The sequence below is a fragment of the Ovis canadensis genome, chromosome 16 (assembly GCF_042477335.2).
Source record: "Ovis canadensis isolate MfBH-ARS-UI-01 breed Bighorn chromosome 16, ARS-UI_OviCan_v2, whole genome shotgun sequence".
NCBI lineage: Eukaryota > Metazoa > Chordata > Mammalia > Artiodactyla > Bovidae > Ovis > Ovis canadensis.
The window spans coordinates 83,326,530-83,343,549 of NC_091260.1; the positions used below are offsets into that span (position 1 = coordinate 83,326,530).

Genomic DNA, 17,020 nt, shown 5'->3' on the forward strand with positions numbered 1-17,020 from the left:
ACAAAAATATGCAGAAAAGAAAAGCTAAGCCCATCAGTACTTATAATAAATGTGAGTGGGCTACATTCATGCCATAAACAGGATCTTACAAACTGGGTTTAAAAAATCCTATTTTAAATCGACTGAAGAGACACATCAAAACATGGAAGCTGAAAAGAATGGGAAGGATAAAGATAGGCCAATCAGATGTTAATAAAATGCAAGCAACCGGAGCAATATTGATGTGGAACCAATTAGAATTCAGAGCTAAGACAACAAAATGGATGAGGCTGGATATTGATATAACAGAGGGGATAATGCACTAAGAACTTGCCATTCAGAAACCTTGTTTGTCCCCAACAGTATTCCTTAAAAGGACACAAGATAAAGATGAGGGAAAAATTCTCACAGAAGAAACATAAACTTAAATTTCAGAAACTATTAACAACAGATTAAACAGAAAATGTTTAATCCTGAAAAGTTGGCTTTATCTACTTTGCCTTTCAATATTGAAATTGAACAATGAAAGAATATGCTGTCTTTTAAAATAATCATGAAACTGTCACAAAAATTGGGCATTTATTACTGCACACAGAAATTCAACACATTTTAAATGAATCTTAGACAGTCTCTTGATGGATATAAAAATTGATGTTTAGAAAAGAAACAAGATGAAAACTGCATAAGTTTGAATAAGAAAAAGTGGGAAAACACAAACAACCAAAATTCACCGTGGAAGAAGAGCATAAGTGATTAAAACTTTACAGAAACACATTTTAAAATCTAGACGTAAGGGAATTATCATGGAGACGTAAATAGACAATACTCTCTCAGGAACAGGTGGAAAATCTAAAACATGGAATATTTTGCAGGGATTTGATGATATGAAAACTTTGATGATATGAAAGAAATTTGATGATATGAAAAGTTCTTAAAGGTTCTTTAATGAAAGAAAACTGCCGATACACACAGCAGGTGCTATAGGACCCACTGCATTATCTATTGAGTATACACCTATTATTTCAGTCTGTGGTTCAGAAATCTGAGTGACTTAGAATCTCTGGAAAGGCTGTGGTGCTGCTAATAGCTGAGACCATAGCCATCTCACTGGGAGAAAATCTAACTTGATCCCACTGGGATCAAGGACCCTCCTCCAAGTCCAAAACATGTCTGTAGGCTGGCCACGGCCCCCCACCAGGCAGGCTGTTCACAGGCTGCTCCGCAGAGAGCTGGCTCTCCACCAGAACAAGAGAAAGCGCACCCACGATGGAATCGGATGGAATCAGACTTGAGAGTCCACCTTTATGCCACATTCTGGTCAAAGGCTTCCCAGGTGGTGCTACGTGGTAAAGAACCCACCCGCCAATGTAGGAGATATAAAAGGCGAGTTCGCTCCCTGGGTGGGGAAGATCCACTGCAGTAGGAAACGGCAACCCACTCCAGTACTCGCCAGTATTCTTGCTTGGAGAATCCCATGGACAGGGGAGCCTGGCAGGTACAGTCCACAGGGTCTCAAAGGGTCAGACGTGACAGAGGGATTTGGCACGCACGTGCTAACCAGTGAATGAAGTCTCGCTCCTGTCATGTGTATACACGTGCCTTACACGCCTGCACGTGCGTATGCACGCGCCTGCGCCCGACATGTCTGCAGATGCACGTACATGCACAGAAATGCTTGAAGAAAGCTCCAGACAGACACCCTGACCCCGAAGTGGGGAGATGAGATTGAGGTACTGAGCTGAGGTGGGTGTGTTACGGTGGGCGTCCAAATCCGCCCTCGTCCTAACCCCAGAACCTGGACATGAGACCTTATTTGAGCAAAGGGTCTTTGCAGCATCCTTTCTGCTCATACCTACAGTCAGCACCCGGCCACATGACCTAGCTGCATGGCATTCTGGGAAATGTGGTCCTTACTCCCGGATCCCATGGACTCAGCTAAACACCAAGGTTCTGTACTTCTAGGACTGGGCGGTTTGTGTGCCGAAGGGTTCTAGGCTATAGCATTTCCCAGTCACGACAGGTCAAAATCGCGTCCTGTGGACACCACTCGCATAGGAAGCAGGGGCTTGCTGATGAGAGGCAAACAGGTTCTGTTGCATCAGCCAGAAACAGTCCATCGTTGAAATCATTCAAATAATGCATAGGATTCAAGACAGCTTACTGTGCCATTGCCATTTAGCTTTCCATGGTTTTATTAATAGGACATGTGTAGATCACACTTGCTTTATCATACACAGAATCTAATAAGTTATAGAGGCGATCTTCACATTTTATTTCATATATTACTGCTTTGTCCTTTTTCAGAATCTACTTAACATTCTACTGTTGGACTGAACCATAAGGTATGTGACTGAGGACCTATTAGCCATCTTTTTAAATTATAAAATACTACATACCTGCGGTAAAAATAAAAAAGAAGAAAATTAAGAAGTACACAAGCTCCTCCTGGTTTCCTTTATTCCATTCCTCAGAAGTTATTCATATAGTATTTAACCATACGGGACGAATCTTAACAAAAGATTTTAGTGTGTATATCAACTGTACGGACAACTGATCTTAAGACTTGCCAAATATTCCACTCATGAACTCTTACTTACTGCATTTCCCTGACAGTAGACGTTTGCTTAATTTAAGGCTGTTACAGACCTGCAGTAAGAAACGCCCTTTTAAACAATTTGGGGGGTATTTCCACAATTTAAATTTGTAGAAATAAAATTCCTATTTCAGAGATTATGAAGATTTTAAATTTTGAGGAACACTGTCAAATGGCCTCCAAAACGTGTAACTAGTGTATAATTGTGCCCCAATCTATCTTTTGTTTCCCCTCTCCACATTCTCACATTCACTCACCAAATAGCTTGAGCTTTTTCCCTTGTTGCTGTTGCTAATGTTGTTTCATTTCAAAGTAGGTTGTTTGGGGGTTATTTTTTTTGTTAATTTATGATATTATGGTTGCCTATCTTTTATTTGGGGATTTAGGACAATTTTAATAAATTTTCTATGAATTTAATAAAGATTTTTATTTGCTGAAAGTGGATATGCATAACATACATGTATATACAAATATATATTACATATGCAAATTTTCAATTAAGATATGTATATATTCCGTCACATAAAAGGCACTAGTTGACAGCGGCTACATGAATTCCTCTTAGAAAACTGTCTGTCAGCATAAAACCTTGAGAAGCTTGAGGCTGACGGCTGACTGCCGGCAGAAGCCCACTCAGGGAACAGTGGTCACCGTGCCCTGTCCAAGAAAGAGCGCGCCCTGGCGTTTGGGACGCAGGCACGGGTGGACGAGCAGGGGGCAGGGCGGGCGCTCTGGGGACACTGCGGGGAGTGGAAGGCCCTGCTCTTGCTGCAGGCCCTCCCCTCGTTCTCCCGCCGAGGCCCAGCCGTCCCGGGCTCTGGGCGCGCCTCCCGCCTCCCCGAGCGCAGGTGCGGAGCTCGGCGCCTCCTCGGGGCGCGGGCTGGAGTCGCCGTGGCCCCCCGCCTCCGGAGGCTCCCAGCAGGCGGTGGGGAGTCTGGGCTGAAACTGGTTGAACCAGTTGCGCTCCGGAGCCTCTCCGCCTGCACGCAGCCTGTGGGACCGGAGGGCGCATTCCTGCGGCAGCAGAGGCTGCTGGCTGGGGAGTGGGGGCAGGGGCGAGGGGCGCCCCAGCGCGGGAGTGGGGGGCAGAGGACCCCCCCCACAAACTGGAGCGGGCCCGCAATTCAGACGGTCCCCTCCGCAGGCCTCCAGAAATGAGAGCGGCCCTTCGGCTGGGCCTCGGCCTGGGGACGGGAGAGGGGGAAGGCAGGGAGCCTTCCGCAGCCCGAGGGCAGAGCCGGGGAGGTGAGCGCTCAGTCGGGGTGACCTTGGGGCGGTAGGGGGACCCTGGAAACCGAAACTGGAGGGAAGGGTCGGTGGAGACGTGAGAAGAGTCAGGGCAGTGCAGACCTGCTGCCCGCCGGCCCCTGCCCCTCCCCAGTGAGTCAGGGCGGTGTTCTGGGCGGGGGTGGGGGTTGCTGAATGGCCCCCCGATGCCAGCCGAGTCTGGGTGGGGACAGCCGCTCTCCCTGTTTTCAGAGCAGTCCTGAGTGTTCTCTCTCGGGACCCACTGATTCTGAATTCCTCTAAAGTCTGTGCTGATGTTGTTTAGTAGCTAAGTCTTGTGTGACTCTCTGCGACCCAGTGGACTGTAGCCACCAGGCTCCTCTGTCCATGGGATTCTCCAGGCAAGAATACTGGAGTGGGTTGCCATTTCCTTCTCCAGGGGATCTTCCCCACCACCGGGATCGAACCCGTGTCTCTTGCATCTCCTGCATTGGCAGGTAGATTCTTTACCATCTGAGCCACCAGGGAAGCCTGTAATTTCTACATATTGTAGTTGGTTGAATAGACAACCCTCCCCCCCAAAAAATATAGATCCACTTGGCACCTGCGACCATGACCTTATCTAGATATAGGGTCTCTGCAGACGTGACCAAGGCAAGCCTTGGCCTGGGCTAGGGGGGTCTAAGTCCAAGACCGTGTCCTTCTAAGAAGAAGATGCAGAGTGGAAGACCACCGAGCACAGAGGCAGAGCTTGGAGATGGGGAGCTGGCCCCAGACACTGAAGGAGGCCTCAGGAGGGAGCCTGCCCTGGGCATCTGGACGTCACACTTCTGACCTGCAGAGCTGTGGGAAAACCCAGTCCTGCTGGTTTCAGATCTGCTCCGTCACTCAGTCAAGTCCAACTCTTGCGACCCCAGGGACTGCAACATGCCAGGCTTCCCTGTCCTTCACCAACTCCCGGAGCTTGCTCAAACTCATGACTCATGTCCATGAGTCAGTTATGCCATCCAACCATCTCATCCTCTGTCGGCCCCTTCTCCTCCTGCCTTCAATCTTTCCCAGCATCAGGGACTTTTCCAGTGAGTCAGTTCTTTGCATCAGGTGGCCAAAGGATTGGAGTTCCAGCCTCAGCATCAGTCCTTCCACTGAATATTCAGGACTGATTTCCTTTAGGAGGGACAGGTTGGATCTCCTCACAGTCCAAGGGACTCTCAAGAGTCTTCTCCAATACCAGAGTTTAAAAGCATCAATTCTTTGGCGCTCAGCTTTCTTTGTGGTCCAACTCTCACATCCATATATGACTACCAGAAAAACCACAGCTTGACTAGGCAGACCTTTGTTGGCAAAGTAATATCTCTGCTTTTTAATACACTGTCTGGGTTGATCATAACTTTTCTTCCAATGAGCAAGCATCTTTTAATTTCATGGCTGCCGTCACCATCTGCAGTGATTTTGGAGCCCCCAAAAGAAAGTCTCTCACTATTTCCATTGTTTCCGTATCTATTTGCCATGAAGTGATGGGACAGTATGCTGTGATCTTAGTTTTTGAATGTTGAGCTTTAAGCCAGCTTTTTCACTCTCCTCTTTCACTTTTATCAAGAGGCTCTTTAGTTCTTCTTTGCCTTATCTCATAAGAGTGTTTTCATCTGCATATCTGAGGTTATTGGTATTTCTCCCGGCTATCTTAATTCTAGCTTGTGCTTCATCCAACCCAGCGTTTCACATGATGTACTCTGCATAGAAGTTAAATAAGCAGTGTGGCAATAGACCCCTTGATGTACTCATTTCTCAATTTGGAACCAGTCCATTGTTCTGTGTCCGATTCTGACTGTTGCTTCTTGACCTGCATACAGATTTCTCAGGAGGCAGGTCAGGTGGTCTGGTGTTCCCATCTGTTGAAGAACCCCTTTTGACTCATTGTCTACATCAGTCACAGGAAACAAATACACCTTGAATTCCGTCCTGCTCCCTGTGAGATTGGAAGCCTGTGCCCACCTCCCCACACCTTAGGGAAGCTCTCTCTCACTTTTCTCAGGTTAAAGATGCTTAAAGATCATCTTATCAGCTTGACATCTGACAAGAGGGCCCTCTGATCACATGCCCTGTGGCCGGTCCCTTCCCCCGTCACTTCCCCCATAGCAGAAAATGGGACGGATTCCATCGATCCGCCTGGCCAACCTCTCAGACAGTCTCCTTAGCAGACACCTCTCGGGGCTGGAGTCCAGCCCCAGAGACCTGTACCTGGCCCTCCCTCTAACCTGCAGCTTCCCAAGTCCACACCTGCTGCACGTGAGGACCGCTGGGACCTGACCACAGAGAGGAGCCCCAGTTCTGTGCTCACAGGACTCAGAGACGCCCTGCACAAGAATGTCGCTACACCCACAGAGACCTCTGGAGGCCCTTCAGGGAGAGATCCCCTCCTCATTCTACTCTTACAGCACACGCCTGGACATCCAAGGCAGTCGAGAAGACCAGCTGCCTGACACACACGCCCCGGAAATAGATTTTCCTCCAACAACAGAGGAAAAGGAAGCTCAGGTGAGAAATGGTGCTCACGTCATAGTTGACTGGAAACCGCGCTGGGTTTTCTCAATTTCCTCTTGAGGAAATGGGATTTCCTCTGCTTTTCTGTCCCTTGCTCGGCTGCTTAGGCTGCAGTGTAGAGTTAAAGATGTGGTATTTGTTGCAGGTTTTTGAATGCTTTTGGCATTACCAGTGTGCGTGCTAAGTTGCTTCCGTTGTGTTCAACTCTTTGCAGCCCCATGGACTGTAGCCTGCCAGGGTCCTCTGTCCGTGGGATTCTCCAGGTGAGAACACTGGAGTGGGCTGCCATTCCCTTCTCCAGGAAAGTGAAAGTGAAAGTCACTCAGTCGTGTCCAAATCTTTGCGAGTGTGGACTACACAGTCCATGGGATTCTCCAGGCCAGAATACGGAAGTGGTTCGCCTTTCCCTTCTCCAGGGGATCGTCCCAACCCGGGGATTGAACCCAGGTCTCCCGCAATGCTAATGGATTCTTAACCAGCTGAGCCACAGGGGAATCCCAAGGATACTGGAGTGGGTATCCTTTCCCTTCTCCAGCGGATCTTCCCCACCCAGGAGTCGAACTGCATTGCAGGTGGATTCTTTACCACCTGAGCCATCAGGGAAGCCTTCCCTTCCCCCAGGGATCTTCCCAACCCACGGATTGAATGCGTGTCTCCTGTGGCTCCCGCATTGCTGGCGGACTCTTTACCACTTGAGCCACTGTGGAAGCCCCAGCATACCAATAACCACACTAATTCCTAAAAGCCAGTTACCTTTCTCTTTATAACTTTCTTTGGAAAAGAGCTTTTATGAGACTGATAAAATGCATGGAAGCCCCAGCCAAGGTAATATATCATATTAATGTAAAATTTGCATTGCTAAAATATCGCTAATTTTGTTTGAATACAAACCAAAAGAGCACGACAACATTAAAATGTTTAGTTTGTTTAGATTATCATGATATATTAACAAATAAAGATGAATGTGAAAGATGGATGAATATGAAAGAAACAAACCAAAACAAAGCCAGAAATAACCAAAAAATAACCCCGTTGAATACGGGGTGAAGGGGAGGCTCACTGGAGATAAAGCTGTGATGCTCTAATTTTATCATGCCTTTGGCCACACCATCAAGATCTTGCGAGATCTTGAGCTCACAAGATCCAAGGCATGCGCCCATGCCCCCCACAGGGGAAGCAAGGGGTCCTAACCACCGGGCTGACAGGGGTTCACGAAGCTGTCATGCTTTTAGAAAATGAAAAGGAAAGCCCGGTCTAAAGCCCAGGACGATCAGCATATCCTTCAGCAAACCTAAGAGAGAATGAGAACACCCGAAGGGCCAGCAGTGATGAGGGGGTATTGGCGTCTGCACACGAGCATGCCCTGGAGCACACGGGCTGCACTGGGAACGCTGGTCCCCGCACATGATTCTGCACGAAGTGGCCGCAGTCACTTTGGATGTTGGCAGGAGGTTTGGACTCCTGTGTTGAAATCCCAGCCCTCTCTATTCTGTGTAAATTTATAGATTACATAACCTGGTGGAGGTTGGCCTGCGTGTCTCTCCAAGTCTTCTGATGGGTTTAGGAAGAGTCGGTGGTGCTGCAGCCTCTCTGCCCCACGGTGCGGGAGTTCTTGTGCGCGAATGCAGTGTAACTGCTCGGAGCACTGCAGGGCCCCCACTCATCCCAGCTTCAGCCTGCTCTGCTGCGAACACTGCAGCAAACCCCCAGAGGGAGGAGATTAGGTCTCAGGGACAGCCCCTTCCCACCCAATCTGCAAGACGCTCAGGCTGGGGTGGGGGAGCCCGCAGGTGGCTCTAGGTGTCCGCCACTAGCCCTGGCACACGGTGCTGCCTGGGGAGTGGAGGGCTGCTTGCCCACCTCCCACCCACAGGGAGCCTGCCAATAATCTGCCCAATGAGCACTGGGATTTCTGTTTTTGAGCCCATCTCAAGACAAATGAGCTGGGAAGTGTGACAAACCACCTGTTCCCTTAGCTTGATGTTGGGGTCAAGGGTGCAGATCGGGGTGGAAGACAGCAGTCGCAGTCAGGAAACGCAGGCGGAGCCGGTGTGTGCCGGGGAAGCAGTGCATTTGATCCTCCCCCTGGTGGCTCAGCTGGTGAAGAGTCCGCCTGCAAAGTGGGAGACCTGGGTTCCATCCCTGGCTTGGGAAGATCCCCTGGAGAAGGGAAAGGCTACACACTCCAGTATTCTGGCCTGGAGAATTCCATGCACTGTATAGTCCAAGGGGTCGCAAAGAGTTGGACACGACCGAGAGACTTTCACTTTCACACTTGCATCCTCACCCTCAGCTGAGCGTAAACCCGTGCAACCAGACCACTTTTTCTGACTCATAGTGGCATTCATAGAGGCGGGCCCAGTGGCTGTCACTTTGAAGGTGTTTGTATCATCTCCTCCCGCTGCCCTAATGAAGTGGCCTGACTGAGCAAAGAGCAGGAATTTATTTCCGCACCGTTCTGGAGGTCAGCAATCCAAGGTCAGGGTGCCCACGAGGCTGCTTGGGTCGCATTTCCTTCTCCCGTGTGTCACGAGACATGGAGGCCTGGAAAATGATCATGTGACCACAACCAAGAGGAGCGACAGGAGGGGGTGACGGGATGGGATGGCTGGATGGTATCACCGGCTCAACAGACATGAGTGAGCAAACTCCGGGAGACAGTGAAGGACAGGGCAGCCCAGTGTGCTGCAGTTCACGGGGTCACAAGGAGTCGGAGACGACTTAGCAGCTGAACAACAACTAACCGTGACCAAAAGGCAAGGTTGGGCCTCCCTGGCGGTTCAGGCAGTAAAGAATCCACCTGCAATGCGGGAGACTTGGGTTCGATCGCTGGGTCAGGAAGATCCCCTGGAGGAGGGCATCGCAACCCACTCCAGTATTCCTTCCTGGAGAATCTCCACGGACAGAGGAGCCCGGTGGGTTACAGTCCATGGGTTGCAAAGAGTCGGACGCCCCTGAGCGACTAAGCACGCGGCACAAGGCAAGGCTGGTTCAACATTTGAAAGCTGATTACTGTAGAGCATCACCTCAGTGGAATAAGTTTTTAAGATAGATTTAATCAGTAGATACAGAAAAACAATTTCAAAGAAAATGCAGCTCCCCTCCATGTTTGAAAACTCTGGGCAACTTAGAAAAAGAGGGAAACTCCTCACTTAAGGACGTATCCAGAGCTTACAGCAGCATCATGCTTAGTGAGGAAAGGCTGACCTTTCTAACTAGGGTCATGGCAAAACAAGGATGCCTCCATCACACTTCTGCTGCATAACCCCAGAGGCGCTGGCTGGTGCAAGAAAGACAATGACTGAGACAGCAAACAAGCTGGAAAGGTCGAAATAAAACTCTATCCACGAAAGACATAATTGCTCACGCGGGAAATTTTCAGAATTTACAGAAACCACTATAACAAATCACTGAAGTAAACAAGATCGAAAAACACGTGGTCAATATACAAAAATCACTTCTATTTCTAAATAAGCAACGTCAAAATATGTCACAGAAAGGCATTCCCAATGGCTTAAATAAGAAAATAAAATGCTTAGTAATAGCTTCAGTAAATCTTGTCCAAAATGTCTACACTAAAAATGAAAGAGAAAAATTTTTGGACTCAGTGGGAGCAGGCCAGGGTGGGATGATTTGGGAGAACGGCACTGAAACATGCACATTACCATACGTAAAACCGATGACAAGTGCAAGCTCCACGCATGAAGCAGGGCACCCAGAGCTGGGGCCCTGGGACAGCGCAGAGGGGTGGGAGCGTTCAGGAAGGGGGACACATGTGTGCCTGTGGCCAAAGCATGTTGATGTATGTAAGACATTTTTCAAAAAACTAAATAAAAGGAAAGGTATACTATCTTTATGGATTGAATAAGTCAATATTTTTTAAAAGACCAGTTTCCCACAAATTGATACATATTATCAACTAAGTTCCAATCAAATCGTAGAATTTGTAGAAATTGAATTGTAGACATTGAAGGACTAATTCAAAATTTACATGGAAATACAAAGGACTTCGAATTTCCAAAACAATTTTATGAAAGAAAAATAAAGTTAAAAGACATGCTACATAATTTAAGATTTTCTGTAAAGAGATAAAAAACAAAACAATACGGTATTGAGCTAAGGACAGACAGATCTGAAAGGGACATTGTTAAGAAGCCAGAAATACACCCACACTCAAATGGGCAATTGGTTTTTTTTTTTTTCTTTTCTGCAAAAGTGCCAAGATAATTCACTGGCTAAAATATGATCTCCAATTCCTGGCATGAAACAACTACATACTAGATGGGAAAAAAATAATGTTGACTCTTACCACACATCACACACAAAATTATTCCAAAATGAATCGTAACAGGTAAAGGTAAGAGCTACAATCACAGAAAGTGCAGAAATCACATAGGAGAAAATCTCCATGACCTCGGATCAGGCAAATATTACGTTAAAAGAACACGCATACACACATCAAAGGAAGGATTTTTGAAAACTGAATTTTATAAAAATGGGAAGTTTTGCTTGTTGAAAAACTCCATTAATAGAATAAAAAGAAATTGAAAGTGCAAGGTACAGATTGGGAGAAAGTGTCTGCAAAGCATATATCCGAGATAGGACTTGTGGCCAGAATGTATAAAGAACCCTTATAACGCAATAATTAGAAGAAAATGCATTTTTAAAAATGACCACAAGAAGTATATAGCCACTTCAGAAAAGAAGGCACATGGACGGCCCAGAGCACAGGAGCAAGTGATCAGCATCATTGGTCATTTGGAAAGTTCACCTTCAGCTGTAATGAAATGGCTACTTCGTTCTGAAATGAACGTGTGGGGTTTTACCTCCAGGAGGTGACTGAGCTCCAACGCCAAGAGGTCAGTGCCATGGAAAGGAGGCTTTATGGCTCACGTGTCACACATCAGACTAGACAACACACCGAGTTTCTCTGAACAGTCTACACTGTAGGGGTGAGGAGAAACGAGCAGTTACTCAGGCTGGTATCTGAGTACAAAACAGAACAGAGGTCTGCCAGTTCCAGGAAAAACCGCACCCTGTGACCAGACGTCCCAGGTCTGAGTGCCAGGCTGAAGCGGCGTCTTCTCCAGCAAGAAACAGCCTGGAAGAGAGCTGCCAACCACAGCGCCAGAGTCCTTCACCAGGGGTCTGGTGGAGTGACTATGACGCAGCCCTGAAGGGGATACTATTCAGGGATTTTGCAGAAAATCAGGTATATTTGGGGGAAATCTCCAGAAAGGAATCCGTAGTAATCTCCTTGAGTTACTGTTAGGAAAACATAGCAAGTTTTGCAAGGATGCATGTACCCTGAGAAAGAAAGGGAGAGGATTTATTGACTAATGGCCATGAACGTGCGCATGTATTTGCTCACGTTTGCAAAAAGAAATGCTGCAAAGACTTGTAGACGCTAATGAGGGTGCAGAGGGACCTCTGGAGGGCAGGGGAAGTGGGAGACAGGACCAGCCTGCAGGGCGCAGGCTCCCTGACTCGTACCCACGCCAGCCACTGAGCCAAAGTGCAGCGCCGCTGAAACGGAGGAAAGTCCTAGCACTAACTTAGCACAGAAAAACAAATCTTTGTGTTAAACTAATAACAGATGAAACACTATTTTCAAGTAATTTTGTAGATTATTTTGTGAATCCCAAGTGTGATATTTTCTAGACATTAAGTGATCTGCAAAGGAAAATCAAAGCTGTACTCAGTGATTTATTATTTGTTAGTAGTAATGCAGATATTTATAGTTTTGAAGCATTTATGTATGTTCACAACAAATCAAATAAACAAAGACTGGTGAAAGAATGAAGAGTTTCAATATATGAAGAAAGATATAAAGAAACATTAAATATGAATTAAAGTGCGTGCTTATCTCAACTATAATTTATTATCTATAATAATTCAGAACATAGATGTATAATATATATTTCTCTCAGACTAATGTAAAAATATATGAAAGTCAGGGATTTCAAAAGATAACATAAAAACATGTTTTTCTCATCTCATTTCAGTATACACTCAATTTGTCATATCTGTATATATTTTTTTTAATTGAAGTCTAGTTGACTTAGAATGTTGTGTTGATTTCAGGTGTAAAGCACACTGACTCAGTTATATGTATATATATGTACGTGTGTGTGTGTGTGTGTGTGTGCACGCGCTAAGTCACTTCAGTCATGTCCAATTCTTTGCAAACCCTGCCTGTAGCCTGCCGGGCTCCTCTGCCCATGGGACTCTCCAGGCAAGAATACTGGAGTGGGTTGCCATGCCCTCCTCCAGGGGATCTTCCCGACCAGGGATAGGACCTGCACCCCTATGTCTCCTGCACTGACAGGCAGGTTCTTTACCACTGAGGCCACCTGAGAGGAAGTGTGCACACACTTTCTCAGATCCTTTCCCACAATGGGCTATTCTGAGATACTGAGTATTGTTCCCTGTGCTGTGTAGTAGGTATTGGTTGTTTATCTATTATGTATATATATTAGATTTGTTGATCCCAAACTTCCAATTTATCCCTCCCCAGCTCTGTATATAACTTCTTAAAAATCATCAAATACTTATAAAATCAAAGATGCAGAAGGCAGTGTTCCTGGCTTTGCTCCTGCAGAGATGCCTCCTCTTACCGCCCCCTCGTCACATGTCCCGCATGCCTGTGCTCAGAGCGGGCACCGCGCTCTGAGTCCCATGTCTTCTGCACCTCGAATGCCTGAAAGGTCTCTGAAGACACAGACAATCAAGGTGTTGCCTCTCATCACCCTAAGGATCCCACCTGGTCCTTTTTGTAAACACGCCCCCTTCTCTCATACCCCCCTGACTCCCCCACCTTGTCCCTGACAGCCATCAACCCATTCTCCCTTTCTAAACTTTTGTAATTTCAGAAATGTCCTCCTGGCAGAATCACACAGTAAAGAAGCTTTGGCATCAGCTTTTGTCCTCCAGCCCAGTTCTCTGGAGATTTCATGCTAGCTGTTTGGACCAATAACTCGCTTCTACGGTTGAGCGTTAGTTCGTTCCACCCACTGAAGGACATTTGGGCTGACTCCAGTTTCTGTCTGTTACAAATAAAGGTGCTGCGAACATCCGTGTACAGGGTTTGTGTGAACACAAGCTTCTGTTTCTCTGGGAACAATGCCCAGGAATGCAATCACCAGCCTGCATGGTCGTTTCAAGTCCAGTCTTCTTTTTTTCTTTTAATTGATTTATTTTAATTGGAGGATCATTGCTGTGCAGTATTGTGATGGTCTTTGCGTCATCGTGAGTCAGTCCCAGGCATACATGTGTCCCCTCCATCCTCTGCCCCCTTCCCACCTCCCTCCCTCCCCGCCCTTCCAGGGTGGGGTGTCCACGGCACGGGGGCCCTGTGTCATGCATCAGACTCGCACTGTCTACCAGAAACTGCCCAGCGAGTTCCCACAGCGGGTTTACCTCGTTACGTTCCCGCCAGCAATGCATGAACGGCCTTGTTTCTTTGCATTCTCACCTTTGATGTTATTGCTACTTTAGATTCTTATTGTAGCCATCCTGATGGGTGCAGATGCTTCACAGTGCTTTTAATTTGCTTCTCGTTGATGGCTGATGATGTTGGACACCTTTCACGAGAATATTTGCTATCTGTATATCCTGTCTGGTGAAATGTCTTTTGACCAAATTCCAATTGGATAGTTTTGTATTGTTTTGTTTTAATATTTGGCTTTGAGGATTCTTTATATATTCTAGATACTAGTCCTTTGTTGGATACATGATTTGAAAATATTTTCTGTCAGTCTGCATTCTTTTCATTCTTTCAGAGAATAAAATTTTAATTCATGGATTCTGCTTTTGGTGTCTAGTCTACAAATTCTTTGCCTTGTCATAGATCTGGAGATTTTTATCCTCTGTTTTTCTAAAAGTTTCATAATTTGACACGTAAGTCTGTGATCCATGTCTAGTTAATTTTCGCATAAGGTACGGGAGCTGGGTGGGAGTCCCCATGCTCAGTTGTGTCCGAATCTTTGTGGCCCCACTTACTGTAGCCCATCAGGCTCCTCTGTCCCTGGGATTTCCCAGGCGAGAATACTAGAGTGGATCACCGTTTCCTACTCCAGGGGATCTTCCTGACCCAGGGATCAAACCCCCATCTCTTGCATCTCTTTCATCTACAGGTGGGTTCTTTACCACTGAGATACCTGGGAAGTCCCACACACTTGCTTAGGGACGTTCAATTGGTCCAGCACTATCTGTTGAAAAGACTGACTTTCCTCCATTGAATTGCTTTGCATCCTGTCAAAATAAGTCAGGAATATGTCTAGATGCTTGTTTTTGGGATTTTCTCTTTTGTTCCAATGATGTAATGTCTTGGAATTGGGTAGACTGACTCTTCCCACTTTATTCTTCTTTGTCAGAATTGTTTTAGCCATCCTAAGATTCCTGCCACTAAAAATAAATTTCAGAAGAAACTTGTCTGTTTCTAAAAAACCCTTGCTAGGATCCAATCAGCTTTAAAGCGTTGGTCCCACTCTGAATTTTCACTAACAGTATCATCAGTCTGGTTTGCTTCTGCTCACTTTCCTTTTCCACGAATGTCTGTGTGCTGGGAATGGCACACGTCACGCAGAATGCAAAAAAAAAAAAATGCACGCTCGCCCTTCTCAAGAAATGCAAGGTTTGGGGCCGATTGCTAACTCAGGAATTAATTTTTAAAATGAAGTGCTATTTTCAGTGCCCATACCTATTGGGGCTTGAAATTCAACGTGCCAATGCACCATGCTTCATACTGGAGAGCCAGGGCTCCTGAGGTGTGATCAGGTTTGCCTGGATCACTCGAGATCAAGATACTCAGGTGCACAGAGGATGCCTAGTAGGGAAGCCGGTGGGAAACGCACGCAACCGTGATTTTTCTGTTTCTGTCCTCAGTATCCCGGGTACGTTTGAGAAGAAAAAGTGAGTAGCCAAGAGCAAGCCATTCACCGACTCAGTCAGTCAGTCAGTTACGTGTCCAGCGCTCCACAGAGCCCCACGGCAGCGGGTGACGGAGCCCCATGGGGAGGACCTTTGCAAGGGGCAGGGACTGATATGAGGGGGTGTGTGGCTGCAGGCAGAAGGGCCAGCAGGCCAGGAGCCTCAGCAGAGAGCTAGCCAGTTTGGGATGGCAGTCAGTCCCAAGGGCCTTCAACCTCGTGGGCACAGGGAAGCCTTTGGACACACGGGGCTCCACAGGAAGCTGCCCCATCTAAGGGCGCAGCCCTCCTCTGTCTGAGCTTGACTTGAATTTTCTAAGGCACCTTTACTGTGGGTGGTGAAAAGATGCAGACTTCTCCAGGGCAAAAGCGCCCCTCCCTAGAGATGAGAGTGGCCAGCTCCTGACAGGAGCCAGTGGCCACAGGTGAGCTGCTCACCTGATGGGCCCAGGTAAGGAGCCTGAGGTCCTGTGGGCAGGGTCCTGCCCAGGAAGCCTGTCTCTCTCTGCCATGTTCTGGATGACACCCAGTGACAGACACGCTGGGGGCAGTCCGTTCAGAGGTCAACACCGAAAATCTAAGACTGTATCTTTCTTTACGTTCTGAAAGATGGGATGGGCGAGGGTGCGGGGAGGTGAAGTCAGGAAGAAAGAGACAAAAATGTACATTTTTGAGAAACTAATTTTTTTTAAGAAAGCACTCCTCAATTAGTTCCCTATACTTTTGCTATGACACTTCTTTTAACCGATAACACATTCTTGTTTTAATTTTCCAAGTGTTAAATATTTCACATGCTAGAAATGTAGAGAGTGATAGAATCCATGTAGCCACCATTCCAAGTTAACAATCTCTGGTGACATTTGCCGCAGATAGATTTTTCAGAAACAAAGCGTGCCTACCAGTGTGGGCCCCCAGCCTCTCTTCAGGCACCCAGTGGGCCTGCAGCCAAGGGGAGAGGCCCCATAGCCACAGTGCCACCCCTACCTGTAAACAGCAGGTATATTGCTGGTTTGTTTTCTTCTTGTCAATTTCAGCAGCAGCAGCAAGCTGCCGGTATCCTTTTCTGAAAGTATTATTTTCCCCAGCTCAACCTTATACACCCCCAGGACCGGCTCCTGGGGTGGTTCCCATCATCCCTGGGGAACACTCTGTTCCGGGGGACATGCCCCGGGCTGGGCTCTGCAGCCAGACCTCCTCTGACTGCCATTTAGGACGCTTCCAGCCCCCGCACTCCGCAGACAACGCTGCAAGGCCAGTGCCAGGGCTCAGTGCCCCCAGCCTGGCATTTTCTCAGCGGCGGACAATGAGGCAGGGATCTGGGGGTCAGAGCGGTGGGCAGCTGCTGCTCTTTCAGATGCGGCCAAATGTCTCCCAGATTCCTTTGTAGCAGTTTCGGCTAGCACGGCAGGGAGAGCGCGCCTGGTCTCCCCACACCCAGGGCCTCGTCTGGGGTCACACCGTGGCATCTGACACACGGTGCGGCGTCCCCGTCAAGGGCGAACGTGGGCCTCTGTCCTCTGTGCGGAGACTCTGCCGGCCTCCTTGGGCCATCTCTCTGGCGGGTGGCTTCACCTGCTGACCTTGGGCGTCCTTCCTGGTTCTGCAGGGCAGTCTTTGCCATTTACGGGCCCTGCAAACCTTTTTCCCCAGGTCAGTGCCAGCAATTTCTGTTCAACTGAAGTTTTTTTACTTTTAATGCAATGAAATTTATCAAACCTTTCTTTCTGCATTTCCGCCAGTATTAACA

The 17,020-nt window shown here is 47.4% G+C and overlaps 1 long non-coding RNA gene across 1 annotated transcript; it reads left to right on the top strand.

Annotated features, from left to right (window-relative positions):
- The first annotated feature begins 6,061 nt into the window (after positions 1 to 6,061).
- LOC138421962 (uncharacterized) lies at positions 6,062 to 14,153 on the top strand. Its single transcript, XR_011249690.1, has 2 exons — positions 6,062 to 6,337; positions 13,216 to 14,153. It is a non-coding gene; the product is annotated as an uncharacterized lncRNA (long non-coding RNA).
- The last annotated feature ends 2,867 nt before the right edge of the window (positions 14,154 to 17,020 follow it).